This window comes from Myotis nattereri (genome assembly GCF_964212035.1).
Source record: "Myotis nattereri genome assembly, chromosome: 3".
NCBI lineage: Eukaryota > Metazoa > Chordata > Mammalia > Chiroptera > Vespertilionidae > Myotis > Myotis nattereri.
Genome location: NC_138077.1, coordinates 149,193,243 through 149,221,194, shown reverse-complemented (window position 1 = coordinate 149,221,194; position 27,952 = coordinate 149,193,243). Strand labels below are relative to the sequence as shown.

General features: G+C 45.4%; 1 pseudogene across 1 annotated transcript; it reads right to left on the bottom strand.

The window, feature by feature from the left end:
• Nucleotides 1-5,928: 5,928 nt before the first annotated feature.
• On the bottom strand, nucleotides 5,929-15,704 carry LOC308516732 (aspartate aminotransferase, cytoplasmic-like; annotated as a pseudogene). The gene is made up of 2 exons: nucleotides 15,347-15,704; nucleotides 5,929-6,742 (listed from the first exon to the last, which is right to left on the bottom strand). The product of its transcript is annotated as an aspartate aminotransferase, cytoplasmic-like (transcript).
• Nucleotides 15,705-27,952: the final 12,248 nt, after the last annotated feature.

The following is a 27,952-nucleotide window of genomic DNA, read 5'->3' as shown; positions in this document are numbered from 1 at the left end:
GGAGGTGGTGGCTGTGGTGCAGGGACAGTCTGAGGAGGGACAGGGAGATGGATGGGGAGATAACCCACCCGGATCTTCTGCAAGAGGATGGGGTTTACTCCATCAATCCCAGGAAGGATTAGGCCCTTTTGGCATTTGAGGGAGGATGCGTTCCTCATCCCCCCATAGAGGGCTGTTTGTGCAGCCCTGGGAGGGTGCCAGAGGTACATCTTACCATGGTGGCAAGGTGGATATGCACTGGTTGCCTCACAGAGGCCTCTGATCCACACAGAGACCCCATGCTGCTGGTAGCCGAGCCCCAGTACTAGCCTCCAGCTGTCCCCCTGCCTTTCAGTGCCAAGTCTGCACTTCCAGCGTGAGGCTTGCATTTGGGCTCCTGTTGTTGTTGTTGTTAATGAACATGGGCCTGGAAGAGCTAGTCTAAGAGGGAACCTAGTTGTCTTGGATGCTGCAGACAGGGGACAAGTTCTCAGCTGTCTTAGCTCTTCCCTCCTGCGCTCCTCCTGCATCTGGCTCCTCTGAATACTGGCTGCTCTCTTTGGAGGCTAAAAATAATGAAAATATTACAGCCAAGCAGTTATTTGTCGGGTTGATAAAAACCCAAGTCAAAATTGAAAGGACACCTGCTTTTTTGCTGTTAGAGGAGTAGGTGAGGAATAAAATTCATTCCAAGCCAAGGAGTTCAGAGGCACAGTTTCCAGAAAGCAGGCGCAAAACTGCTTGAGAGCACAGAGAGGTCAGGTAAACAAAATGTTGGTTTTAGTGATGCACTACAGTAAGTTCTTTAAAGAGAAAATTTTTAGTAACATAGTGGGGCCAAATTCTACTTGTAAGGGTAAAAAAGAATTTGGCACTAAGAAATTGGATCTAGTGAACCTGGGCTATGTTTTATTTTATTTTTTAGAGTTTATTTTTAATTATAGTTGGCATTCAATATTATATGAGTTTCAGCGTACTACATAGTGGTTAGACATTTCTATAAGTTAGGAAGTGAAACCCCCAATAGTTGTAGTACCCACCTGGCAGCCTGCATAATTATTACAATGTTATCAACTACATTCCTAGGCTGTACTTTACATCTCTGTGACAGTTTTTTAAAATATTTTTTTAATATATTTTATTGATTTTTACAGAGAGGAAGGGAGAGGGATAGAGAGCCAGAAACATCGATGAGCAAGAAACATCGATCAGCCACCTCCTGCACTCCCCCTACTGGGGATGTGCCTGCAGCCAAGATACGTGCCCTTGACCAGAATCAAACCTGGGACCCTTGAGTCCGTAGGCCAACGCTCTATCCACTGAGCCAAACCAGTTAGGGCCTGTGACAGTTTTGTAACTGCCAATTTGTACTCCTTAATCCCTTCCCCATTTTCACCCAGCCCCCATCATTCCTCCCATCTGGCAACCAGAACCTAGGTTACTTCTAAACCAAGAAATCCATTCTGAAACAAAGCTCATATGTATGACTAAAATGTATAGTGTTTTCAAATTAAAGTTCTTACCTGTTTTTTCTCCTCAGTGTAGGTTACCTCTGTGTCTTTCACTGGATGGTTGGGTTTTTATTCACCTGTCCAATGTCATGTGACTTTCCAGAATTCCTAAAGAACCATTAATTAGAAGTGAAGGACTTATAGTAATCTGAAACTTAGAGCACTGAGTACAAAGCAGTGACTCAACAACCATAAAAGGAATTTCTGAAAGCTGTAAAATCAGGAGGGTACCTGGATCTCACAACTAGTCCATTTGACAAAAGCTCTGCTCCGGTCGCTGTGGCTTCCTCTTCCCTTTTTCAAGCAGGGTAAAGTATGTCACTGGGAGAGGCAGGCCACCAGTATTTCTCATCTCCTCCAACAATGAGTTGCAGAGACCAAATTCCTGGAGGCTGGGGCTCCCAATGAAGGAGAAAATAAGACATCTGAATCTGTGCCAGTAATCTCCCTTCTGATGTGCACCCTTGCTTGCCAATAAACTCCATTCTTATCTGTAATGCCTGTCCTGCCTTACAGAACCTGTTTCCCAGACTACTCCCATTTTATAGAGGCCATAAACCATGAATCATATACAATCCCCAGAAGGGCTGGCACCATTGCTGACAGGCCTCTGGGTGCGTCTCATTTCCCCCATCCCAACTCATGGGGGGCTGCAAAGCCCAAGAAGGGTCCGGAAGCCTGACCCATATTTTGCGGACAAAGGAACAAAAGGGTATAAAGGGAAAGCTTTGTCCATATTCATCACTCAGCATTTAGAGACTGACTCCTCTGAGTCACGGCACTAAGTGCAATCTGCGATAAAGGCTACTTTTCTGAAAATATCCTCTTGAGTGCCTAGCAGCTTATCTTCAACACCAACCTGCACCCGGGCCCACTCATAGCATGAAGACTCTTGCTGATGCACAGCAGGCTGAGATTGCCTGGCCTGATCACCCTCCCTCTGGCTGACTTGTAGGAAGGAGTTTCCAAGCTGGGAGAGGCAAGTGTGAAAAACCAGAGGCTACCAGCCCTGCCCAGGGAGAGCAGTGGCTCAGAGATATTTGTCCAGGAGAGAGGTAGTCCATAATCACAGAGATCTCTGAAGTTCTCTCCCAAAGGACTGATTTTATTTGAAACAGTGTGAGAACTTGAAGAAACTTTTTTGATAGCAAATTGACTTTATAAAAAACACAAAAGGAGGAAGCAAGTGACCCCAGATGGTAATACAAATCCATATAGAAAAACAAAGAGCAGCAGTAAGGGAATTGTATAATTATAAAAGACAGTATAAATGCAGATTTCCTGTCCTTTCTCTTCTTAACTGGTTTAAGAAGCAATTGTATACAACAGTCTATATATATAAAGAGCCAGGGGCCATCGCAACAAAATGGACAACTGAATGGACTACTGAACAGGCTGAGTGGGGCAACAAGGCCGGCAGGGGGGTTAGTGAGAGACAACCAAATGACTGAGCAGCAGGCTTCATGGGGTGACCAGGCCGGCAGGGGGGTTAGTGATGGACAACCAAACAACTGAACAGCAGGCTTTGTGGGGCAACCAGGCCAGCAGGGAAGGGAAGTTGGGGGTGACCAGGTTGACTGGGGAGGTCAGTTGGTGGCGATCAGGCCTGCAGGGAAGGTCAGTTGCAGGAGACCAGGCCTGCATGGGAGAGCACTTGGGGGTGAACAGGTTGGCTGGGGAGGGCAGTTGGGGGTGATCGGGCCAGGAGGGGAGGGCAGTCAAGGGCCCCTGGGCTGCCAGGGGAGGGTAATGGTGGGGGTGACTGGGCCAGCAGGGGAGGGCACTTGGGGGAGACCAGGCCTGCAGGGGAGGGCAGTTGGGAGTGACCAGGTTGGCAGGGGAGGGCACTTGGGGGCAATGGGAGCAATTAGGCTGGCAGGGGAGTAGTTTGGCATTGATCAGGCTGGCAGGGGAGTGATTAGGGGGTGATCAGGCTGGCAGACAGAAGCGGTTAGGGGCAATCAGACAGGCAGGCAGGTGAGTGGTTGGGAGCCAGCAGTCCCGGATTGTGAGAGGGATGTCCGATTGGAGAGGGTGTAGGCTAGGTTGAGGGACGCCCCCTCTGTGCATAAATTTCAAGCACTAGTCCTCTAGTCCTCTAATATATATGCACTCTGTAGCACCACTGAGCAAACACAAATACCAAATTAAAATCCTTTTATCTTGGGGCACTGTAACATAAGAGCAAACTAAATCCAAAGTAAGCAGAAAGAAAAAAATAGAGATTTATGTAAATGAATGTTGTGATATTAGTGAATTAGGTAATGGGGAAAAAATCAGTGAAAGCAAAGGCTGGTTTTTTGAAAAGATCAGTAATTTTGACAAACTTTTAGCTAAACTGGCTAAGAAATAAAGAAAGGAGACTCAAATTACTAAAATCAGGAATAAAAGAGGGGACATTATTGAAATAAAAAGGATTATAAGGCAATACTATGAACAACTGTATGGCAACAAACCAGATTAAAAAATGGACAAATTCCTAAAAAGACACAAACTACCGAAACTGTCTCAAGAAGAAATAGCTCATCTGAATAGACTTGTACCAAGTAAAGAGTTTGAAAACTGACACCAAGAAAAGCTCAGGTCCAAATGGCTTCACTGGTGATTTCTACCAAACTTTCAGAGAAAAATTAATACCCATTCCTCACAAACTTGGCCAAAAATAGAAAAGGAAATTTACCCCAAATCCTTTAATGTGATTTTACGACTTATTTTCTTTCTATGTCTGAACTGTTTGAGAGTTAGTTGCAGAATACACAATAATCCACTGGCTATCTTATATAATAAAAGCCTAGGTGGCATTGCATGATGTCATCACAAGATGGTCGCCACAAAGATGGCCACCACAAGGTGGCCACACAGACAGCGGAGGAGAGGCCTGGTGGCCACTCTAGGTGATGAGGCATGGGGGTCTCGCTGCTCCACACTGCACTGAGGAGTCCAGTCCTGGCGTCTCCACCACCTTGCACAGAGGAGGCAGGTCCTGGTGGAAGAGGTGGGTCATGGAAGGGGAAGGCAGTTATGGGTGGTCAGACCAGCAGGGGAGGACAGTTGGGGGCAAAGGTGCCAGCAGGGGAGAGCAGTTGGGGGCTATTAGGCTGGCAGGGAAGGTCAGTTGTGGGTGATTGGGCCAGAAGGAGAGGGAGTTGTGGGTGATCGGGCCAGCAGGGGAGGGCAGGTGGGGGTGATCAAGCCAGCAGGGGAGTAGTTTGGCTTCAATCAGGCCGGCAGGTGAGTGGTTAGGGGGCAATTAGGCTGGCAGGCAGAAGCTGTTAGGGGCAATCAGGCAGGCTGGCAGGCGAGCGGTTAGGAGCCAGCAGTCCCAGATTGGGTCTAAACCAGCAATCAGACACCCCCCAAGGGGTCCCAGATTGGAGAGGGTGCTGGCCAGGCTGAGGGCCTCCTCCCACCCCCATGCACGAATTTCATGCACCGGGCCTCTAGTTTCCTTATAAATTTACCTCGAAGAGAGACTACAGCTTCTCCATCTTCTGCTGTTAATTACATAGTCCATTTCCTTCTATATTGGTCATATGCTGATGTCCATGTAGACAGTTGACTGGATGTGTAAAGCACATGTTTGTGATGGACAAGTTATTTGTCTCACAGAACTTCATGAGCTGTTTTCCTGCTTTGTGTCTGACTCCCAGTACGAATTTTCCAATGACATTTGATTCTGCTTTATTTCTTTTACATTCTAGTCACTGTTTGTTATCAGCATGTCTTGTTCTGATGTATGGTCAATTTCTTCTTGAATACTTGCATAAAATAATTCAATTTCAATTTACTCAGCTCAGTAAAAAGGAAAAGTGAAGGAGGGAAAAGCAGAATAGGAAAATACTGCAATGGTCTAGCACTTCCTTCTGCTATGTTGTTTGTGGGTCCAAACCCCACATATGCTGGGTCCCTGGTGTCACTATCACCAAAAATCTATTAGATGTATGCACCCCTGTGGTTCTAAATTCTTTATAGGTGTTATTAACTAAATGTAATTTATTCCTCAGCATATGTTTGTAATGTAGGTATTATTATTTCCCTTCTTTTGGGATAGAGGTGATGTTTTAATTACACATGACTCTTCAGATAACTTGATCTTTGGGACTAGACTTTTTGTACAGAATCGAACAACACATATAAGTGCACAAGTTATGCAGGCAAGACTCTTACTTCTAGCGAGGAGACAAGGAATCTACATCTCATGCTCAAAGCACCGTTTTATTATTCTTAAATAGAAAGCTTAATTTGCTCTGGCCTTCAGAAGGGCCCTACTCCAGACCCACATTTCTTTTCAAGGGATGTTCTCTTCATCTAGGAAATCTACAAGAGCAGCCTTTCAGTCTTTCAATAGTCTAACCTGTGGTGTATACTAGATTTGTGGAGGCAGGGAACACACATGAGAGAGGGATGCTTTGGTGGTGCTGGTTTCAGTGGTATGTCTTTACTGGATTCTGGTGACTGCGTCATGGATGGAGGTGGCCACATAATCTAGGTTTTTGGTGGTCATGTCACACATATTGATTCGACCACTTGGCAGCAGATAAATGTACTTTTCACTGACCAGATAGTCAACCTGCTTGGTCTTCAACCCCAGGAAGCTGAACATTCCAGTTTACTCCATGGTATGGTTCCAGGCGTCTGGAGGGCTTATAATTGTGCCCAGAGTTCAGATCTCATGGTCAGAATCTGGTAAGCCATTGTCTTTACATTACTTGTCCATTCCTTAAGGAGCTCAGGGTTAGAGAGGGTAGTGGCCATAATCCACGTTCCCTGAGCAAGGGGATTGGTCCAGGTAATTTGCACATTTTTCTCCATCTGGGAAAGGGCCTGCTGCATGCTGTCAGGTTCTTTTGCAACCATGGTCAGATTCCCCATGCGCTCATTCTAGAGCTCAAAGTTTTTGGAGAAGGACTGGGCACAGAAGAGCTCAAATTCTTCAGACACAAAATAGTGAATGGCCCAGGCATCTTTCTCTGGGTTTCCAGACATGAAGCCCTGATAGACTGAGCCAAAGAAGGGAAACAGAAACCTGTGCTTTATGGTGGAGGTGATCTCCCTCCACTGCTCTGGAGTTGGGTCAGTTCCAGTGAGTTGTGTGCATGGGCATGGAGGACAAAGATGGAACACTCAGGGCCATTCTCCAGATCCTTCAGGAAACCCTGGAGGTCGAGTCCTCTCTTCACTGCATCCCAATAGTGATAGGACCAAATGTCTTTAAATCCAGCAGCAGTAAACACAGCATTGTGATTCTCCCAGTGTTGTGGTAGAATGCACAGGACAACAATCAGCCAGCACTCTGAGGCAGGAAAGTTTAACCTTTATTTCACAGATCTGTTAGTCCAGGGGAATTCCAGATTCAAAGCCTGAACTGAACTCATGGGGAGACTCTTACTTCTATATCTCCTCCTGTGGCGGGCACCTGAGGGTTCCACAGCTCCCCCCAAGTCAGTCTTGGCAGGGCCCTCGGGTTAGGTTCTGCAGCTCTGCCCAATTTAGTCAGAGTGAGGAAGTAAGACTACAGTTTTAATTAGGTTGCAAGCCCCCCCAACCCCTCCCCCCCCCCCACACACACATTTTCCTTTTCATTCTTCCCTCTTGTTCCTCAAGCTATTCTTAGTCTTGGGGATTACAAAAGACTCAGGAATTGGGGATAAGGTCAATGCTCTAGCTACTTCCTGCTGAAGGGGGTGATGGAAAAGGGGGTTCAGTATCCCGAGTCTTCATCATCTTCTTCAAGGGAATCATCAGAGTAACAAGAGCAGAAAAGTTCTCCTCCCGGTACCAGTCTGGGGTTCCAGTGACACTTGAATGAAGACAGAATAAAACTGTTAGAAAAAAACAATAATTATCCAGATAGGAGAGGATAAGGAGATTTACGTCAGTCAGCCTGATCTTCCATCTTCTTGAAGTTGATCTACAGGGAGTGGTTCAGGTCAGAGGTCACCTTCCACTCTGGATGCTGATTCTCCAGCTGGTGGGCTGCTTTTCCCTGGGAGTGGTGGATCAGGTGTTCATCCTGCAACTTTGAGAGCTGAGGAGGTGGTTAATACAACTGGATAAGGATGTTTACAGGTTGGCTTAAGGGGTTTCTTTTTCCAATATTTTACCCAAACCTGGTCCCCAGGCAAAAAGGTGCACAGCTGTTCCTAGAGAGATGGGCAATCGATCAGTAACCCATCTATGAACTTCAAGGATACTTTTCCCAGGTCCTTGTAGCTATTTCTGAATTTCTAAGTTCCTTATTTCCCCCAAATCTCCCTTTGGCAGAATTAAGGGTGAGGAGTCTGCTATAAAGAATTTAAAATGGAGAGAACCATACCCTGGCTCTCAGGGCACAGCACACCCACAGGAGCACAAGTGGTAAGATATCTGTCCAGGGTAAGTTCATCTCCTGGCATAGCTTAGCCATAGCCTGCTTGAGAGTCCGGTTCATGCATTCTAGTTTCCCTGAACTCTGGGGCCTGTAGGCTGTATGTAAGTTTAACTTCATTTCTAAGGCCTTAGCTACCTGCTATACTACTTCAGCTGTAAAGGCTGGGCCATTATCTGACCCTATGGTTAATGGCATTCCATACTGCGGAATTATGTCCTTCAGTATCACCTTAGTGACTTTTCTCACTTTCTCTGTGTGGGTAGGATATGCCTCAACCCAGCCTGAAAAGGTACAGACAAAAACTAAAAGATACTTATTTCCACTACTAGGCCATATGGCGAACCTTTTGAGCTTGGCATGTCAGCATTTTGAAAAACCCTAACTTAACTCTGGTGCCGTGTCACATATAGAAATTTTTTGACATTTGCAACCATAGTAAAACAAAGACTTATATTTTTGATATTTATTTTATATATTTAAATGCCATTTAACAAAGAAAAATCAACCCAAAAAATGAGTTCACTTGTCACCTCTGACACGCGTGTCATAGGTTCGCCATCACTGCTCTAGATCTTCAAAGGGAGCCTTCTCACAGTGCTGAATTCCTATTGGTTTTACAGGACCCTGCCTTGCATTGTTCTGTGCACAGAGGAGGCAGTGCTGAGAGACTGAGGCACATAAGGATGGGAGATGGGCAATTAGATAGTATCTGCTTAACAAGGCTTCTAGAGCTGTCTTCCCTAAATGGGTATGTTCATGCTGCTGGAGGACTACTCTATGAGCTAACTGTTTTGGAACATAGACCCTGTGATCTGAGAGTATCCACCAACCTTCCTTATTCCTCTTACCCCCTCCTCACTGGGCCCATTCTTCTTCTTGATGGGTGTATTTCAGAGGTTCAGGTAATTCAGGAACCAGCATGACCCATGATGGTGCTGCCTGTTCCTTAGCATCTGGCCTTGCTGCTGCATCCATGCAATGGTTCCCTTCTGACAATGAGTCTTTTCCTTTTTGGTGTCCTCTAAAATGGATGACTGCTACTTATTTTGGCTCCCAGATGCTTCTAGTAACTTCAATATCTCATACTGATATTTTATTCCTTTTCCTCTGGCCATCAGGATCCCCCTTTTCTTGTATATGGCCTATGGATATGCAGGGTAGTGAAGGCATAGTGCAAGTCAGTGTAGATATTTTATTGATTTTTTACAGAGAGGAAGGGAGAGGGATAGAGAGTTAGAAACATCGATGAGAGAGAAACATCGATCAGCTGCCTCCTGCACATACCCTACTGGGGATGTGCCCGCAACCCAGGTACGTGCCCTTGACCGGAATTGAACCTGAGACCTTTCATTCCGCAGGCCGACGCTCTATCCACTGAGCCAAACCGGTTAGGGCCAGTGTAGATATTGATGCTCTTATCCTTACTGAGGTTTAAGGCTCTGAATAGGGCCCAAAGTTCTGCCCTCTGCACTGACCATCCTTCAGGCCTGTGCCTCTATTATCTCAAAGTTTGATACCACTGCATACCTGGCTCATCTTTTTCCTTCATCTAGGAAGCTACTGCCATCCATAAACATTACTAAGTCCAGATCCTGTAGAGGCCTGTCTGTTAGCTCTGGCCAGCTGTAGTAAACCTCCTCTAGGACTTCTAGACAATCATGCTCAGGGTAGGAAAGTGTCATGATTAAGAGTTCTAACAGCCTCTAATCTTATTCGTGGATTTTCACATAGAAGCCCTTGGTATTGAGTCATCCGAGCATGAGTCAGCCAATGTTACCCCTTAGCTTCCATTAGGGTGACAACAGAATGAGGCACTTTAACATTTAAGTTCTGTCCCAGAGTGAACTTGTCTGCCACTTTGACTAATAAGGCCGTGGTTGCAAGGACCCTGAGGCATGGGGGCCACCCAGAGGCAACACGTTCAAACTGTTTGGAGAGGTAGGATACTGGCCTCTGTCTGGGTCCCAACTCTTGAGTCAGAATGCCTAGGGTTACCTGGTTGTTCTTGTGAATGAAAAGGTTAAAGTCCCGTGTCACATCTGGGAGCCCCAGGGCTAGCACCTTGGTGAGCTTTATCTTTATGGTTTTGAAGGCTTTTTCCTGTTCAGGACCCCAGTTAATGGGTGCCTTTTCTCCTTCTTTTAATGCTTCATAGAGGGGCTTAGCTAGATCTGAGAATCTTGGGATTCAAATTCAACAGAACCTTGCTGCCCCTAGGAATTCCCAAATCTGTCACTGGGTTCTGGGGACTGGTATGGCACATACTGCCTATTTTCTTTCAGTCCCTAGTCTTAGTTTCCCTTGGGTAATTCAGAAACCTAGGTATTTGACTTCCCTTTGACAGATTTGAGCCTTCCTTTTGGACACCTGGCAACCATTTTCAATTAAGAGTCTTAGAAGGGTTTGTGTTCCTTCCCAACACTGAGTTTGCCTGAAGCTAGCCAGTAGGAGGTCATCTACATATTGGAGTAGAATGTAACCCATGTCCTGTCCTGGAAATTTGGACAAATCTGCTGCTAGTGCACCACTAAAAAGAGTTGGGGAGTTCTTGAACCCTTGTGACAGTCTGGTTCAGGTGAACTGTTTCTTAGCCCCTGTGCTTGGGTTCCCCCATTCAGAGGCAAACAGGGGCTAACTGGAAGGTGCCAGCTGAAGGCTAGAAAAAGACATCTTTTAGACCTAGACATGTAAACCATTCCACTTCTGACAGAATGAGTCCCGGGAGGTTGTATGGATTCGGCAGAGCCAAATGCAAGGTTATAATGGCCTCATTAACAGCCCACAGGTCTTGTACTGGGTGGTAATCATTGGTCCCGGGCTTCTGCACAGATAAGAGAGGACTGATCTGTCCCCATTGAAGCAGTCATTCTAGGGGGCACTGGATCCTTAGGTGTGTTTTCCTTGGAATTGAATACTGGCAAAGTTTTACAGGCTGTGCCCAGGGTTTAAGTCAATTACTACTGGGGCATGGCTCTTAGTCAGGCCCTGGGGGTTTCCTTCTGCCCAGTCCAGTGGGAATTCCTTCTCTAGTTCAGTCTCTAATGGTGAGTCCTTTGACTGGGTGATATAAAGTCTCCATTCTTCCTCCCTAGGCACTGCTAAAGACAGGATCATTAAAGAGGTATCCTCACCTAATGGCAGTTGTGCTGAGCGGTCTGGGGTGAAGGTGATTTCTGCTCCCATTTTTGGCTAAAGGGTCTCTGCCCATTAGAGGTTCCAGGCAATCTGGTAAGCACAGGAATTTATGAACTACCTGGTGGCTGCCTAACTGATGTCAATGGGGGTGGCAGAATGGTCTGCGGGTGTGGTCTCCAGTAGCTCTGATAAATGGTGACTTCCCGTCCTGAGAAGGGAGCTATTTTCTGAGTAAGTCTCAAGTGTTCTACCCATGTATCAACCATAAAGTTCACAGTCTGGCCCCCGATTTTCATTTTGACCGAGGGCTCATGGGGGCCCAGTTGGAAAGAGTCCGTTCTGTCCTAGTCGGAGTTGGCTGCAGCCAGTTCAATGAGGTCTGCCTCAGGAGGCTCTCTAGCCCATAGGTTGTCAACCTGTGGGTCACAACCCCTTTGGGGGTCGAACAACCCTTTCACAGGGGTCACCTAAGATCATCGGAAAACACATATATAATTACATATTGTTTTTGTAATTAATCACTATGCTTTAGTTATGTTCAGTTTGTAACAGTGAAAATACATCCTGCACATCAGATATTTGCATTATAATTCATAACAGTAGCAAAATTACAGTTATGAAGTAGCAACAAAAATAATTTTATGGTTGGGGGTCACCACAACATGAGGAAGTGTATTATTAAAGGGTTACAGCATTAGGAAGGTTGAGAACCACTGCTCTAGCCTATAGCGTCTGGGTGGTTTGGATGGTCTTGCCTGCTTCTTCTGGCAGCTCAGACATTCATTCTTCCAGTATCCTAATTCTTTTTTTTTTTTAAATATATTTTATTGATTTTCCACAGAGAGGAAGGGAGAGAGATAGTCAGAAACATTGATGAGAGAGAAACATCGATCAGCTGCCTCCTGCACACCACCCACTGGGAATGTGCCCGCAACCCAGGTACATGCCCTTGACTGGAATCGAACCTGGGACCCTTCAGTCCGCAGGCCGACGCTCTATCCACTGAGCCAAATCGGTTTTGGCAAGTGTCCTAATTCTTTACAATAGGCACACTGGTGCCATTTAAAATCTGTCCTTCTTTTTCCTGACTTGGCTCCTTGTTGTCTCCCTTTCTTTTAATGGGAGCTAGCTTCTATAATAGCCACAGCAATCAGAGTCAATTTCCTTTTTAGTTTCTCCTCAGCCTCCTTTTTAGCCACATTGTCCCGATTAATGAAAGCCTTATTTGCTATTTCTAGTTGCTTGGTTGCATTCTTTCCCTCAAATCCTTCAAGCTTCTGTAGCTTTCTTCTTATGTTGGCTGGGCCTAACTAATGAAGGCTGCATTGACCATAGTTTGATTCTCTGAGGCCTCTGGGTCAAAGGGAATGTAAACTCAATATGCTTCACAGAGTCTCTCATAAAAGGCTGCCGAACTTTCATCAGGCCTCTGGAAAACCTCAGAGTTCTTGGCCATATTAGTGAGCTTCTTGGCCCCAGCCCAGAGCCCCTGGAGGAAGGCCAGTTGATATCTCTCCAATCTGGCCCTCCTGTCCTCCAAATTCAGGTCCCATCTGAGTTCCACATCTAGGAGAGCCTCCCTGGCCCATCTTTCTGTGTCTAATGTCCCTGGCAGGGCCTGGGTCTGAAGCCATTTAGCCATTTCTGAGCTTCTGTTATTATTCTCATGTGCTCCTCAGTGTTAAAGAGCATGAAGAGTTGCTTGCAGTCAACCCAGGTGGGCTTATGGGTCTGAAAAATTGACTCCAGAAGGTCAACCATGGCTTGAGGTTTTCTGGCATAAGTGGGAGTGTGATGCTTCCAATTTAAGAGATTAGTCATAGGGAAAGTTTTGTAGTAAAAGAGCAATCTCTCCTTCTTGTGGGGTCACATTTTCTCCAACTATATGAGCACCCTGCATTTCTCAGAGAGGCATCTAGAAAGTCAGTAGTTTGGGTCCCCGATCAGCTGAGCACAAATGTTGTTCAACTGGTTCTGGAGAGTCGGGGGCGGGGCGGGGGGGTGGGAGGGGGGCGGAGGATGGAAGAAGGTAGTGTATCTAAGCTTCCCTGGCTAGTCAAAGGGGCACTGGGTACCCCTTAAGGTATGTATGGAGGTGGTAGAACTGGCAGGGCTTCCTCAGGGGGTTCCTGCAGAATAGGAGGCTTATTCTCCTTCTGAAGGGCCTGCCCTTTTTCCTTATATACACAAAACCAGATCCAAAGCAGCTTAAGCTCTGCTATTTCTAGTCACTGGTCAATATAAGGGAACTGGTGAGGATGACCTGGGTCTCCTGTGATAATTCTGTGAACATGCCTGATCATGGGGACATCCAATGTGCCCTCCAATTGCCATCCTACTCCAAAATATCACCAGTCTATTTCACACATCCTATTTCAACTCCCAGGGGACTAGATTTACCCTGTAGTCCCCAATAAACCCATTATAAAAATTTCTTAACATACATTCTAAGACAGTAGAGTTTGAGGAGGAGCTATTATCAATGTTGCAGGGGGGAACCAGCCTGCCTCCTTTAAAAAAAAAATACCTGAATAAAAGAACTAATCAAAATAAGACTTATTTTCTAACTTCATTTATCCTTGAGTGGAGATAGCAAATGACACTAATCAGATTTCTGCTATCAGTCTCCCTGAGTACATTGACATTTAATCTCTGTTTAGGGAGGCAAAATGCAAATTATTTACTCCTAACTGTCCTTCGTTTAGGGAAAACAGAATTTACAAGATGGCTCCAATTTGCTATTTAGCCTCTCAGTTTCCCTGTTCTACTTGTCCTGGCTTACTGGCCTGTCATTTATTCAACTTTCTTTCAACATTTCTCTTTACCTTCCTCCATTACACCAAAGCCATACTTTCTTTCCAATTAGTGAGAACTCTTAGCCTTAATTTTCAGGTGACATGCAAATATTTAATATTTCTCAGATTAGCAATACATTCATACTTTTTTTAAAAATATATTTTATTAATTTTTTATAGAGAGGAAGGGAGAGAGATAGAGAGTTAGAAACATCGATGAGAGAGAAACATCAATCAGCCACCTCCTGCACACTCCCCGCTGGGGATGTGCCCGCAACCAAGGTACATGCCCTTGACCGGAATCGAACCTGGGACCTTTCAGTCCGCAGGCCGACGCTCTATCCACTGAGCCAAACCGGTTTCAGCCATTCATACTTTTTAAGAGATACAACCAGGAGATCAAGCAGGCAGGCAGAGGCAGTTAGGGGCTATTAGGCAGGCAGGCAGGCAGGCAGAGGGGTTAGGGGCAATCAGGCAGGCAGGCAGAGGCAGTTAGGGGCAATCAGGCAGGCAGCAGGTAAGCGGTTAGGAGCCAGCGGTCCCAGGTTTAGGTCCCTTGGGATCGGACCTAAACCCGCAGTCGGACATCCCCTGAGGGGTCCCCAGATTGGAAAGGGTGCAGGCTGGGCTGAGGGACATCCCCCCTCCAGTGCACGAATTTTGTGCATAGAGCATCTAGTTTAAACAATAAAGACAGATAATATTCCCCACTAAAAACTTTGAATCATCACAGACACACAGGAGAGGTTTTGAAGGTTTTTTCAAAAAACAAGCAAGCAAACAAACCACAAAACAGAAACAAATAAACATAAAACCCCAACAGTAAATAAACACTTTTACACTGGACCCTGCATTCACCAAATCAGTTTCAATTGCGCAGAGATACAGAACAAGTCTCTGAACAGAGGCAGTAGAAAACTGCCTAGGAACGTTTCTCTTCTACCTTTTTCAAAGGCAGGCCAGACTCGTACCCTTAGCCAGTCCAAATTTTGACTTCTCTCCCAGGAAGTCCCAGAATGGTGTTTCCTGCCTCTTTTGAGTCCAACAGAGCGCAGAGTCACCACAGTCTCTCTGGGCCCTGCAAGTTCAGGAACCGGCGAATGTGCTGGTGGCACACCTTCCTTGGGTCTCGAAGCCCGAAACAAGTGCCCTGAAGCCCTCTCTTGTCAGCAGTGGCCTAAGAGTGAGCTTAACTGACATTTTTCCTAGTCAATGTACCAAATGTGGCAGAATGCACAGGCGAACGATCAGCCAGCACTCTGAGGGAGGAAAGTTTAATTTTCATTTTGAAGATCTGCTAGTCCAGGGGAATTCTGGATTCAAAGCCTGAACTAAACTTGTGGGGAGGTTCGAACCTATATATTTCCTCCTGTGGCGAGCCCCTGAGGGTCACTACAGTGCCAACCAAGTCAGTGGTGGTGGAGCACTAGGGTTAGGCTCTACAGCTCAGCCCAAGTCAGTCAGAGTGGGGAAGTAAGACTACAGGTTTAACCAGATACTGAACTAGGTTGCAAGCCCACTCCCCCCTGCCCCCCACCACCCATTTTCCTTTTCACCAGCTTGGTTAAGATATGTAGACAGGTATGTTCTTGTATGTTCCATTGTACCATTGTGCTGAGAACTTGGCTCCGATTCAAAGTGCACCTCTTTCCCTCAAAGACTGCACACCTCCTACCTGCCTCTCCTGGATTGCTGTGCTGTCATCCCCAAGGGCAAGGCAGAAAGCATGGGTTATTGTAGTTAACAATCTTCTGCTCCACTTTCCTCACTACAGGCAGGTAGTCATCCATGCGATAAGCTCCCACTCCCAGGTTGACCTTGTGGGGGCCACGTCCTTCTGGAAGCCTGCAGTGAGCTCACAGACAAGGACCACGATGCCTGTGGAACTTCTGCAAATACTGATGGAGGAGCCATAGAGAGAAGCTGAAATCTGCCTGGTGGTGCCACCAGGAGCCTGGAGTTGCTCGGTAGTTCTGGTTCAGTTGTGCCAGCTGGAGGAGACTCTCACCTTCCTATACTTGCATTTTAAACACCAATAAATACAGTTTTAAAATGTTTAATGTGTTTTTTTAAATATATTTTTTATTTATTTCAGAGAGGAAGGGAGAGGGAGAGAGAGAAACATCAATGATGAGAGAGAATCATTGATTGGCTACCTCCCAGAGAACCCCTACTTGGGATCAAGCCCCCAACCAGGCATGTGCCCTGACCAGAATCAAACCATTACCTCCCAGTTCATAGGCTCAAGCTCAATCACTGAGCCATACCACCAGGCTGTTTAATGGTTTGTTAATACCATTAGTACAATGAATTCTGTGTAGTTTTCCTGCTTTTTGTTTGCATGTGAGGCTGTTTGAAAACTTTCTAGGGACTTTTAAAAATGCTGGGTATGAGAAAGGTATATTTCTTCTCTTTCCAATGTACTTGAAGTGCAGTCTCTAGAATACTTGTATTATTCTAAAAGATAGCCACAGATCAAATTAATTTGCATGTTAGTTTTGTTATTTTGAAAGTTCATGGGATTATATATGCTTAGTGATTTCAAATGTTGTCCAAACAGACTCTGAATTTCAGGTGTCGGGTGTTTTCACACTCAGTTGCTTTTCACATGACGCCCTCCATGCAGGATGGTCTGGGCACTCAGCAGCAGGAAGTCATTGCTTCACCTGGGGTCCCTGAGTCTCATAGACAATGGAGGCAGGACCAATAATCAGCAGCACGTGCGTATAGAGCAACGGTTCTCAACCGTGGGTCGTGACCCCTTTGGGGATCGAAAGACCCTTTCACAGGGGTTGTCTAAGACCATCGGAAAACACATATATAATTACATATTGTTTTTGTGATTAATCACTATGCTTTAATTATGTTCAATTTGTAACAATAAAAATACACCCGATATTTACATTATGATTCATAACAGTAGCAAAATTACAGTTATGAAGTAGCAACAAAAATATTTTTATGGTTGGGGGTCACCACAACATGAGGAACTGTATTAAAGGGTCGCGACATTAGGAAGGTTGAGAAACACTGGTATAGAGTGTGATGTCCTGTGTGCACAGCACTGTGCTAGGTGCTCAGGGGTGGATGAAGATTAATTGCACATAGCCATTGCCCTAAAAATGACTTAATCTGGTGGGTGACACTGACTTGCACCCAAATAATAAAAGCAAGTGAATGAATGAGAGAGGGAAGGAGGAGCCCTCCTTACTGAAGTAGCAAGTCTCCAAATCTCAAATGGTAACATTTAAAATTTTATCCTTGAGGAATTTATTTTGAGGTCAATGAGAGGAAATAGATTGAATTTTATTTTAAGGGGAAAAAATGGCCTGACAGTTGTTCTTATTCATATTTAAATTTATTTGTTAACCACCTATTCTGTTCTGTTGTCTATTCTAGTAAACTCTGTACAGCACTTTAAATGGCTATCATTTATATTTTGTTTTAATAATAGAGTACATTATTTTCCAGGGCATTGTTTTGGTTCCCCTTACCAACCAATTCTTCTCAGTGAAAATCAGGGGCACTTTGTGAAGTTCCTCCAGAATTGGGATTATATAGGATATAACAAGCAAATATAAACTGATTTGTAGATACCATTTTTAGCTAATTGCTTTCATTTTGGAGTATGGATTGTTGCTCTACTTATTTAAAACCCTATTTAGGGTTTTATTTGTTTAGCATATTATTGCATTATTATTTCCTTTTTTTCTGTTTAATTGTAATTAAAAGAAAAATAACAAAATTTTCCATCTTAACTATTTTTATATGTATAGATTAAAAATACCTACATGTTAGTTATATTCACACTAGAGGCTCAGTGCACAAAAATTTGTGTGGGGGGGTCCCTCAGCCCAGCTTGACCCCTATCACATATTGGGAGCCCTCAGGGGATGTCTTACTCCCTGCTCCTTGCTCCCCTTGGGGAGCAGGCCTAAGCCACAGTCTGGCCTTCCTTTGTGGGAGGCGACCAGGCTGATCAGGGGAAGGCACCAGCCCCATCACCCCGCTGTTGCAGCCACTGCCAGTCACCGCAGCCACAAAGGTGTTTTCAACAACACGGACTCCAGTCCCTTTACCATGACAAAATGACAACTTTCTTTAGGCATTTTCAAGATGTGTCTTTCATAGGATATGACCTTTCTTCCTTCCTTCCTCCCTCCCTCCTTTCCTTCCTTCCTTCCCTCCCTCCCTGCCTCCCTCCCTTCTCTCTCTCTCTCTTTTTCTTTCTTTCTTTCTTTCTTTCTTTCTTTCTTTCTTTCTTTCTTTCTTTCTTCTTTCTTTTTTTCTTTCTTTCTTTCTTTCTTTCTTTCTTTCTTTCTTTCTTTCTTTCTTTCTTTCTTTCTTTCTTTCTTTCTTTCCTTTCTCCTCACCTGAGGATATGTTTCCATTGATTTTTAGAGAATGTGGAAGAGAAAGGGAAAGACAGAGAGAAACATCAAAGTGAGAGGAACACTTTGATTGGTTGCCTCCTGCATGAGCCCTGACCTAGGCCCAGGCCAGGGAGGAGCCTGCAACCTAGGTACATGCCATTGGTCAGAATTGAACCCAGACCCAGAAGTGGGCAGGCCAAGGCATTATCCACTGAGCAAAAACAGCTGGGCAGGATATGACATTTCTTAGCCCTACAGCAGCGGACCTTCCTTTTTTTCTCCAGGAGTGTGGTAAAAAACCCTAGATCACCTATTTGGATTCTTATTACCCAAGTTACTAAGAATATTACCAGTGGCATGCAGGGAGCTAAGCCAATGAGCTGTCAGAAAAGGTGTTTCCTCTGTAGTTCACACCAATTGCCAACTTGGCCTCTGCCCAGGCGCCTAATGCCTCTGGCTGAGTCATTAGCCCTGGGCAGGGGACCTCCAGCTCCCTCAATCGTCAGCTCAGCCCCTGCTGCCCATGATCGCTGGCTTTGCCCCTGCTGAACCTTACGCCTCTGGCAAAGGCATTAAGCCTGGACAGGGGACCCCAAGCTCCCACCATCCCCAACTCCGCCCCTGCTACCCACGATCTCTGGCACCACTCCTGCCCAGACCTAAGGCCTCTGGTGGAGGCATTCGGCCTCGGCAGGGGACCCCCAGCTCCCTAAGATCACTGACTCCACCCCTGCCTAGACCTAATGCCTCCGGCCAAGGCATTAGGCCTGGGCAGGGGACCCCCAGCTCCCCATGATTTCAGGCTCCACCCCTCCCCAGGCCTAACGCCTGTGGCCAAGGCTTTAGGCCTGGGCAAGGGACCCCTAGCGCCCCACACTGCTGGCTCTACCCCTGCCCAGCTCCCATTGCTGGCTCCCTGTGATCACTGACTACATCCCTGCCAAGACCTAAGGCCTCTGGTCAAGGCATTAGGCCTGGGCAGGGGACCCCCAGCTCCCCATGTTTGCAGGCTCCACCCCTGCCCAGGCCTAATGCCTGTGGCCAAGGCTTTAGGCCTGGGCAAGGGACCCCTAGCTCCCCGGACTGCCGGCTCTACTCCTGCCCAGCTCCCATCGCCAGCTCCACCTCTGCTTCCCACTATCACTGGTCGGGGGCGGCAAAGGCACCGGTTCTCCTATCATGGCTGGGGGGCATGGCAAAGGCAGCCCCCAGGGCTTCCTTTGCCCTGCCCCTGGCTCTTAGCTCCCCCCTTGGTTTCCGATCACTGTCAGCGGCAGGGGGCTTCTTTCGTCCTTTCCCTTTCGCCTCCCAGCATTGTGCTTACATATGCAAATTAACCGCCATCTTAGTTGGCAGTTAATTTGCATATCACCCTGATTAGCCAATGGGAAGGGTAGCGAAGTTACGGTTAATTACCATGTTTCTCTATTATTAGATAGGACTAGAGGCCCGGTGCACAAAAATTTGTGCACTGGTGGGAGAGGGGTGTCCCTCAGCCCCACTTGTGCCCTCTCACAATCTGGGACGCCTCTGGAGATAACGACATGCTGTCTTAGGCCCACTCCTGAGTGGCAGAGGGTGGGCCCAATCCCTAGGTGCAGCCCCTGGTCGGGCTCAGAGCAGTGCCGATTGGGGGGGTGGGGTGCCGCCCCCTGTCACACTCAAGGCAGGGTCAATGGGGAGGTTGAGGAACCACCTCTTGTCACGCACAGAGCGGGGCCGATCACGGAGTTGGGGCGCTGCCCCCTATCACGCACAGAGCAGGGCTTATCAGGGGGAGTTGGGGCTCCATACCCTGTCCCCCACAGAGCAGGGCCGATCATGGGATTGGGCACTCCCCCCTGTCACACTCAGGGCAGGGCCAATGGGGAGGTTGGGGCTCCACCCCGTCACACACAGAGCAGAGCCCATGGGGTGGTTGGGATGCCGCACCCTGTCACATGCAGAGCAGGGCCAATCAGGGGGTTGGGGAGCTCCCCCCTATCAGGCACAGAGCAGGGCCGAACAGGGGGTTGGGGCATCTTCCCCTGTCACGAACAGAGCAGGGCAGATAGGGAGCTTGTGGCCCTCCCCCTGTCACACACAGAGCTGCAGGGCGATTAGGGGGTTTGGGACCTGACCCCTGTCACACTGCTCCAGGGGCCAGGAGACCTCACTGCTCCACTGATCCCGGTGCTGGAAGGCCTCGTGGCTCCGCTTGACACAGGTGCAGTGAGGCCTCGTGGCTCCGCTGATCCCGGTGCTTGGAGGCCTCGCTGCTCTGCTGATCCCGGTGCTGGGAGGCCTCGCTGTTCCGCTGATCCCGGTACCAGGAGACCTTGTGGCTCCGCTGATCCAGTGACAGGAGGCATCGCGGCTCCAATGATCCCGGTGGTGGGAGGCATATTACCCTTTTACTATATAGGATAAAGGCCTGGTGCACTGGTGGGGGCTGGCTGGTTTTCCCTGAAGGGTGTCCTGGATCAGGGTAGGGGTCCCACTTGGGTGCCTGGCCAGCCTGGATGAGGGGATGATGGCTGTTTGCCGCTGGTCACACCCCCTTCAAGATAAGGGTCCACACTGGGGTGCATGGCCAGTCTGGGTGAGGGGCTGAGGGCCGTTTTCAGGCTGGCAGGCGACTGAAGCTCTAAACCTCTCCCTTTTTTCTGTTTTTTTTTTTTTTTAATTCTTGGGTTTATTTACCTTCTATGGCTGTCACTGGAACTGAGAGCTGGCTTTCTCTCTGAGGCTTGGCTCCCGCTCTGAGACCTCGGCTGCTGAAAGCAGGTATGTGGTTTGTTTGGGTTCTATAATCAAAACACTGTTTCAACTCCAGCTCTGAGGCCCGGCTGGCTGAAAGCAGGTTTCTGGGATTTTTCTTAGCTTCTATAATTACAACAATGTTTCTTAAACTGAAAGCTCAGAGCCTGGCAGTGGAAGGTGGGGAACGTTGGCTTCCTCCATCACTGAAGCAAGCAAGCCTCCTGTTCGCTTCAAGCTGCCTGGCTGCCGCCCGCCATCTTGGTTGGCAGTTAATTTGCATATCTCGCTGATTAGCCAATGGGAAGCGTGTCAGAGCAACGGTTAATTACCATGCTTCTCTATTATTACATAGGATTGTTGTGCAACGGATCGCTGGAACTTTTCCATCCTGCAAAAGTGAAACTCTGTACCCATTAAAGAACTCGTTAACTTTCTTCCCCTGCCTTTGCTAACCACTATTCTATTTTCTGCTTTTATTAGTTTGACTACCAGAGGTACCTCATGTAAGTGGATTCATGAAGTATTTGTCTTTCTGTAACTAGATTATTTCACTTAAAATAATGTCTTCCTGGTTAATCCATATTGTGGTATGTGACACCATGTTCTTATTCCTAAGACTGAGTACAACATTAAAAAAACACACAAATCTATTCATCCGTTGGTATGGACAAATGGATTGCTGCTACCTCTTCACTATTGTGAATAATGCTGCAGTGAACAAGGGTGAGAAAATATTTCTCCAAAATCCTGCCTTTTCTTCTTTTGTATATTACCCAAAAGTACAATTTCTAGATCACATGGTAACTCTGTCACAGGATATTAAGAAGCTAGGAAAATTCTAGGGCAGAAGGAAGAGGGAAACTGAGACAAGACAGTTAAAGCAAGACCAAACAGTGTGGGCACTTTGCAGTTGTCCTGCAGATAACAAGCTATTATCTTCCCTTGGCAAGGACAGGAGAGCAGATGATTAAAAACCTCCCTAACCAGAGAATGCAGGAAAGGGGGAGAGAAGTGGGGAGTCTTTCTCATCCAGTAAACAAATCAGCCAGTTCAGGAAGGCGAAGGAAAAAAAAAATGTCATTTTTTTTAACTCCCTAAACAGGAAAGCCAGCAGTGTTATGGCTTGACAAGATAAAATTGTCAGGTGCTTTTCATGAATTCTGGGAAGGCCACAACAAAGTAAAAGGGGAACATGAGAATTAATCTGTACCAAGATATTCAGCAGAGGAATTTTGAAACCTATAGACACAGGAGGGTATATCACACCTCGGACCCCAACTCAACTCACTCTTCAGATTAGCTGAGAGCCCCTCTGTGCTTCATAAGCCAGATGCATAGATTTGCCTGCCTTGCTTCTTTAATAAAGGTGCATGCTGTAATAAATTGGCTTTATCACAACGCAACCACCTGGAGTTTTCTCATTTAAATTCATTTGTAAGAGATGACAAGAATGGAGGTTGGGGACAGCCCTCTCCCTCTGACTCAGGGCTCTTTGGTGTCTGTGAGAGGTACCTGCCATGACTCTTTTTAATTTTTTGATGAGCTATCATGCAGTTTTCCATAGCAGCTGCACCATTTTCATTCCTACTTATATATCACAACAGTTCTAATGACTCCATATCCTTACCAATATTCATTATTTTTTTACTTTTTGGATAGTGGCCATCCTAATAGGTGTGAGGTGATATTTGATTTGCATTTCTGTAATAATTAATGATAAAGAGCATTTTTTCATAAGTATATTTTCTTTGATGAAATATCTGACCAACGGATGGATAGTCAATACCCTGACTATTTTTAAGCTTTAAACTTTAGGAGTTCTTTATATATCTAAATATCAGATGTGTAATTTTTAAATATTTTCTCTCATTCTGTGAATTGCCTTTGACTCTGTTGATTGTTTCCTTTAATGCATGTTATGACCTGCACGGTGGGTTCAGGAGGACTTGTAGGAGGGCTGACGCACAATGAAGACCCTGCAGAAGAAATACATTTTAGGCATGGGGGCCAGGTGGAACCTCTTTTTGGGAAGAGGAACCAGGAGCCCTAATCTTACCAGATTACAGGTAATAGGGGTTGGGGTTGTAAAGATCAGGTGCCTCCAGAACTAGGTGCCATGAGGTTATAAATCTCTCCATAATGATAGGCAGTTCTTGGAAGGAGGATAGACTGCATTCCCATGTTAGCTCCCATGTCCCAGGGTCTACAGATTTCAGTGAGCTTAGAATGTGCTTTCTCTAATCAGAACAGAACCATCATGGATAACAGAGCATGATTAATATTTCTTACAATTGTAGCTAGTCCCCAATATATTCTATTTTTGCCCCTAACAAATGCACCTTGCCATGTAATGTCTTGGGCAGGGTTCCTTTTAATATGACTCAAATCTAGGCGATGGGCAAAAATAGGTGAAAGTGGTCAAATGATACAAACTTCAAGTTTCCTAGAAGTAGAACTTTTATGAGCTACTTTTTTAGTACAGTATCGTATATTTGAAAGTTGCCTAAAAAGTCGATAATAAAAGTTCTCATTACAAGAAAAGAAAAAATAAGTGGAACTGTGTGAGGTAACAGATGTTGATCAAATTTATTGTGGTAATTATGTACATTATCTTGTACATCTTAAACTAATACAATGTTATATATCAATTATATCTCAATAAAACTGGAAAAAAAGAGCAGTCAGGAATTTTGAAATGCTGTTATACTAGAATATGATTTTAAAGCAGTGCTTAATCAAAATTATTCCCAGTGCTACAATTGCACTTTAAAAATTTAAATATATATATATCCTATCTAATAATAGAGAAACATGGTAATTAACTGTAACTTCGCTACCCTTCCCATTGGCTAATCAGTGAGATATGCAAATAAACTGCCAACCAAGATGGAGGCCAGCAGCCAGACAGCTGAAGCAAACAGGAGGCTTGCTTGCTCCAGTGAAGGAGGAAGCCAAGGTCCCCGCCTGCCACTCATGGCCTCTGAGCTGCAGTCTAAGAAACAATGTTGCAATTATAGATGGTAAATAAACCTCAGAAACCTGATTTCAATCAACAGAGCTGGAGCTAGCAGGACCGCAACAGTGTTACAATTGTAGAACCCAAACAAACGCAGAAACCTGCTTTCAGCAGCCAAGGTCTCAGAGCTTGAGCCGAGGCTCAGAGCTAAAGCTGGCTCTCAGTTCCAGTGACAGCCATAGAAGGTAAATAAATCCCAGAATAAAAAAAAAAAAGAACAAAAGAAGAGGTTGGGAGCTTCAGTCACCCACCAGCCTGAAAATGGCCCTCAGTCCCTCACCCAGACTGGCCAGGCACCCAAGCGGGACCCTTACCCTGAAGGGGGTGTGACCAGCTGCAAACAGCCATCATCCCCCTCATCCAGGCTGGCCAGGCACCCAAGCTGGACCCCAACCCTGATCCGGGACACCATTCAGAGCAAACCAGCTGGCCCCCACCCATGCACCAGGCTTCTATCCTATATAGTAAAAGGGTAATATGCAAACTGACCCTAACAGCAGAAGAACTGGGAATGACTGGTCACTATGACACACACTGACCATCATGGGGCAGATGCTCAATGCAGGAGCTGTCTCCTGGTGGTCAGAGTGCTCTCACATGGGAGGAGCTCTGTTCAGTCACAAGCCAGGCTGATGGCTGCCAGTACAAAGGTGGTGGTGGGAGCCTCTCCTGCCTCCTCAGCAGCACTAAGGATGTCCAACTGCAACTTAGGTCTGCTCCCCGCTGGCAAGTGGGCATCCCCTGAGTGCTGCCAGGCTGACAGAGGGATGTCTGATTGCCATCTTAGGCCCAAACCCAAGGGAGTGGGCCTAAGCCAGCAGGTGGTCATCCCCTGAGGGGTCCCAGACTTCGAGAGGTCACAGGCAGGCCTGAGGGACCACCCCTCCCCACCGAGTGCACAAATTTTTGTGCACCAGGCCTCTAGTGTGTGTGTGTGTGTGACTCAAGTCTAGTAACCTCCCAGTGTTTTCCCAGCTGGAAGATGTATGCACATGTACCTAACTTGGAATTGCAGGCTGCTCCCAGCTCTAATCCTCTCCTTTCCCCTCTGTTGCCACAAAGTGCTTTAGCGAGCCTCTGACTTTTAGATGATTTAGACATGGCTCAGGCACAAATCTTAGTGATCCCAAATTCTAGGAAGTACATGTCAGCTTTCAAGAGGATCTTTGAAGTTCTAATTCTGCTACAGTTATGGAGGGAGAGGGCAAGCAATAGCATTCATTGTACTATGGGAAAGGTATATGAAGAAAGCAAGTTGGAGTGGGGGTGGGGAGATAGCAACACACCAATAACTTTCTCCAGTGGAATTTTCTACTACTAATCTCCTCTTATTAGTCTCTTCATCTCCTACATACCCCAGAGTTTTATCTATATTTTGTTTTATTGTTTAAAGTATTACAAAGAATAGTACATATGTCTCCTTTTTTTTTTCCACCTTGACCTTCCCCTGGCCTCCCCTACCCGCCAGTGTCTTGTGACCATTGGTTATGCTTATATGCATGCATACAAGTCCTTTGGTTGATCTCTTTCCGGCCCCAACCCCAAACCCTCCCCGGCCTTCCTGCTGTAGTTTGACAGTATGTTTGATGCTGCTCTGCCTCTGTATCTATTTTTGTTCATAAGTTTATAATGGTCTTTATTATCCATAAATGAGTGATATTATGTGGATTTTTCTTTCATTGACTGGCTTATTTCACTTAGCATAATGCTCTCCAGTTCCATCCATGACGTTGCAAATGGTAAGAGTTCCTTCTTTTTTACAGCAGCATAGTATTCCATTGTGTAGATGTACCACAGTTTTCTAATCCATTCATCTGTTGATGGGCAATTAGATTGTTTCCAAATCTTCGCTGTGGTAAATTGTGCTGCTATGAAGATAGGGGTGCATATATCCTTTCTGATTGGTGTTTCTGGTTTCTTGGGATATATTCCTAGAAGTGGGATCACTGTTACAAATGGGAGTTCCATTTTCAGTTTTTTGAGGAAACTCCATACTGTCTTCCATAGTGGCTGCACCAGTTTGCATTCCCACCAGCAGTGCACAAGTGTTCCTTTTCTCCACATCCTCTCCAGCACTTGTCGTTTGTTGATTTGTTGATGATAGCCAGTCTGACAGGTATGAGATGGTACCTCATTGTTGTTTTGATTTGCATCTCTTGGATGATTAGTGACTTTGAGCATGTTTTCATATGTCTCATGGCTTTCGGAATGTCCTCTTTTGAAAAGTGTCTATTTGGGTCCTTTGCCCATTTTTTGATTGGATTATCTTCCTTTTGTTAAGTTGTATGAGTTCCCTATAAATGTTGGAGATTAAACCCTTATCGGTGATAACATTGTCAAATATGTTCTCCCATGCAGTGAGCTTTCTTGTTTTGTTGATGGTTTCTTTTGCTGTGCAGAAACTTTTTATTTTGATGTAGTCCCATTTGTTTATTGTCTCTTTAGTTTCCAGTGCCCTAGGAGCTGTATCGATGAAGAATTTGCTTTGGCATATGTCTGAGATTTTGTTGCCTTTGAATTCTTCTAGTATTTTTATGGTTTCCTGTCTTACATTTAAGTCCTTTATCCATGTTTAGTTTATTTTTATGAATGGTGTAAGTTGGTGGTCTAGTTTTATTTTTATTGCATATATCTGTCCAATTTTCCCAGCACCATTTATTGAAGAGACTGTCTTGACTCCATTGTATTTTCTTGCTTCCTTTGTCAAATATTAATTGAGCATATTGGTTTTGGTCGATTTCTGGGTTCTCTATTCTATTTCATTGATCTATATTTCTGTTCTTGTGCCAGTACCAGGCAGTTTTGAGAACAGTAGCTTTGTAATACATCTTGATATCTGGTATTGAGATCCCACCTACTTTGTTCTTCTTTATCAGGATCACTGCTGCTATTCAGGGTCTTTTTGTTATTACAGATGAATTTTTAGAGAGTTTGTTCTAGGTCTGTGAAATATACCATTGATATTTTCATGGGGAGTGCATTGAATTTATAGATTCCTTTGGGTAGTATGGATACTTTAATGATGTTGACTGTACCAATCTATTGTTGGTGCTCTTGTCCCAACATCAAAAAGGGTTCAGGAATCTGGACAAGGTTGTGTGTAGATGTTAAATAAGAGGAGTCCAGAGTCTAATAAAGAGTTCAGAGATGAAATATAAATATAATTTTAAAAGACATTGGGGGTCAGAGGAGCTTAGCTAAAGGAGCTAAGTTCTAAGGCAGTGGTTCTCAACTTTCCTAATGCCGCGACCCTTTAATACAGTTCCTCATGTTGTGGTGACCGCCACCATAAAACTATTTTTGTTGCTACTTCATAACTGTCATTTTGCTACTGTTATGTATCATAACGTAAATATCTGATATGCAGGATGTATTTTTATTGTTACAAATTGAACATAATTAAAGCATAGTGATTAATCACAAAAATAATATGTAATTATATATGTGTTTTCCAATGGTCTTAGGCAATCCCTGTGAAAGGGTCATTCGACCCCCAAAGGGGTCGGGACCCATAGGTTGAGAACCGCTGTTCTAAGGTCTTCAGTCTAGGGTCTTAAGTCTAAGTTCTTAGGTTCTCCTCATCCCCAGGACCCCATGATTTTTATTAACACAATTTGTCCTGAGGCAACGCAGAGATATACATATCAAAGGGTCAGGGTTTTGTACAGAGTCCATTGTCAGAATGGGGGAATTAGCCTAAGGCTGTTCAGGTGTTTGGCCAGAAGAAAGCAATAGCATGCCTTTTAGCTTTCTGGAAGCCACAATCAGTTTCATGTATCCTATTCATATTTGGGGAAATGCCTTTAGCCATTCCCAGATGTAGCCTTGCTGTCATGCTGGAATTGGTCTCTCGCACCAATCCATGAAAATGGTATGTTCTTCCATCTGTTTATATCTTCCTTTATCTCTTTTTTCAACATCCTGTAGTTTTCTGAGTAGATGTCTTTTACCTCTTTAGTTAAGTTTATTCCTAGGTAGCTTAATTTTTTTTGGTGTGATGGAAAATTGGATTTCTTTTTTATTCTCTCTTT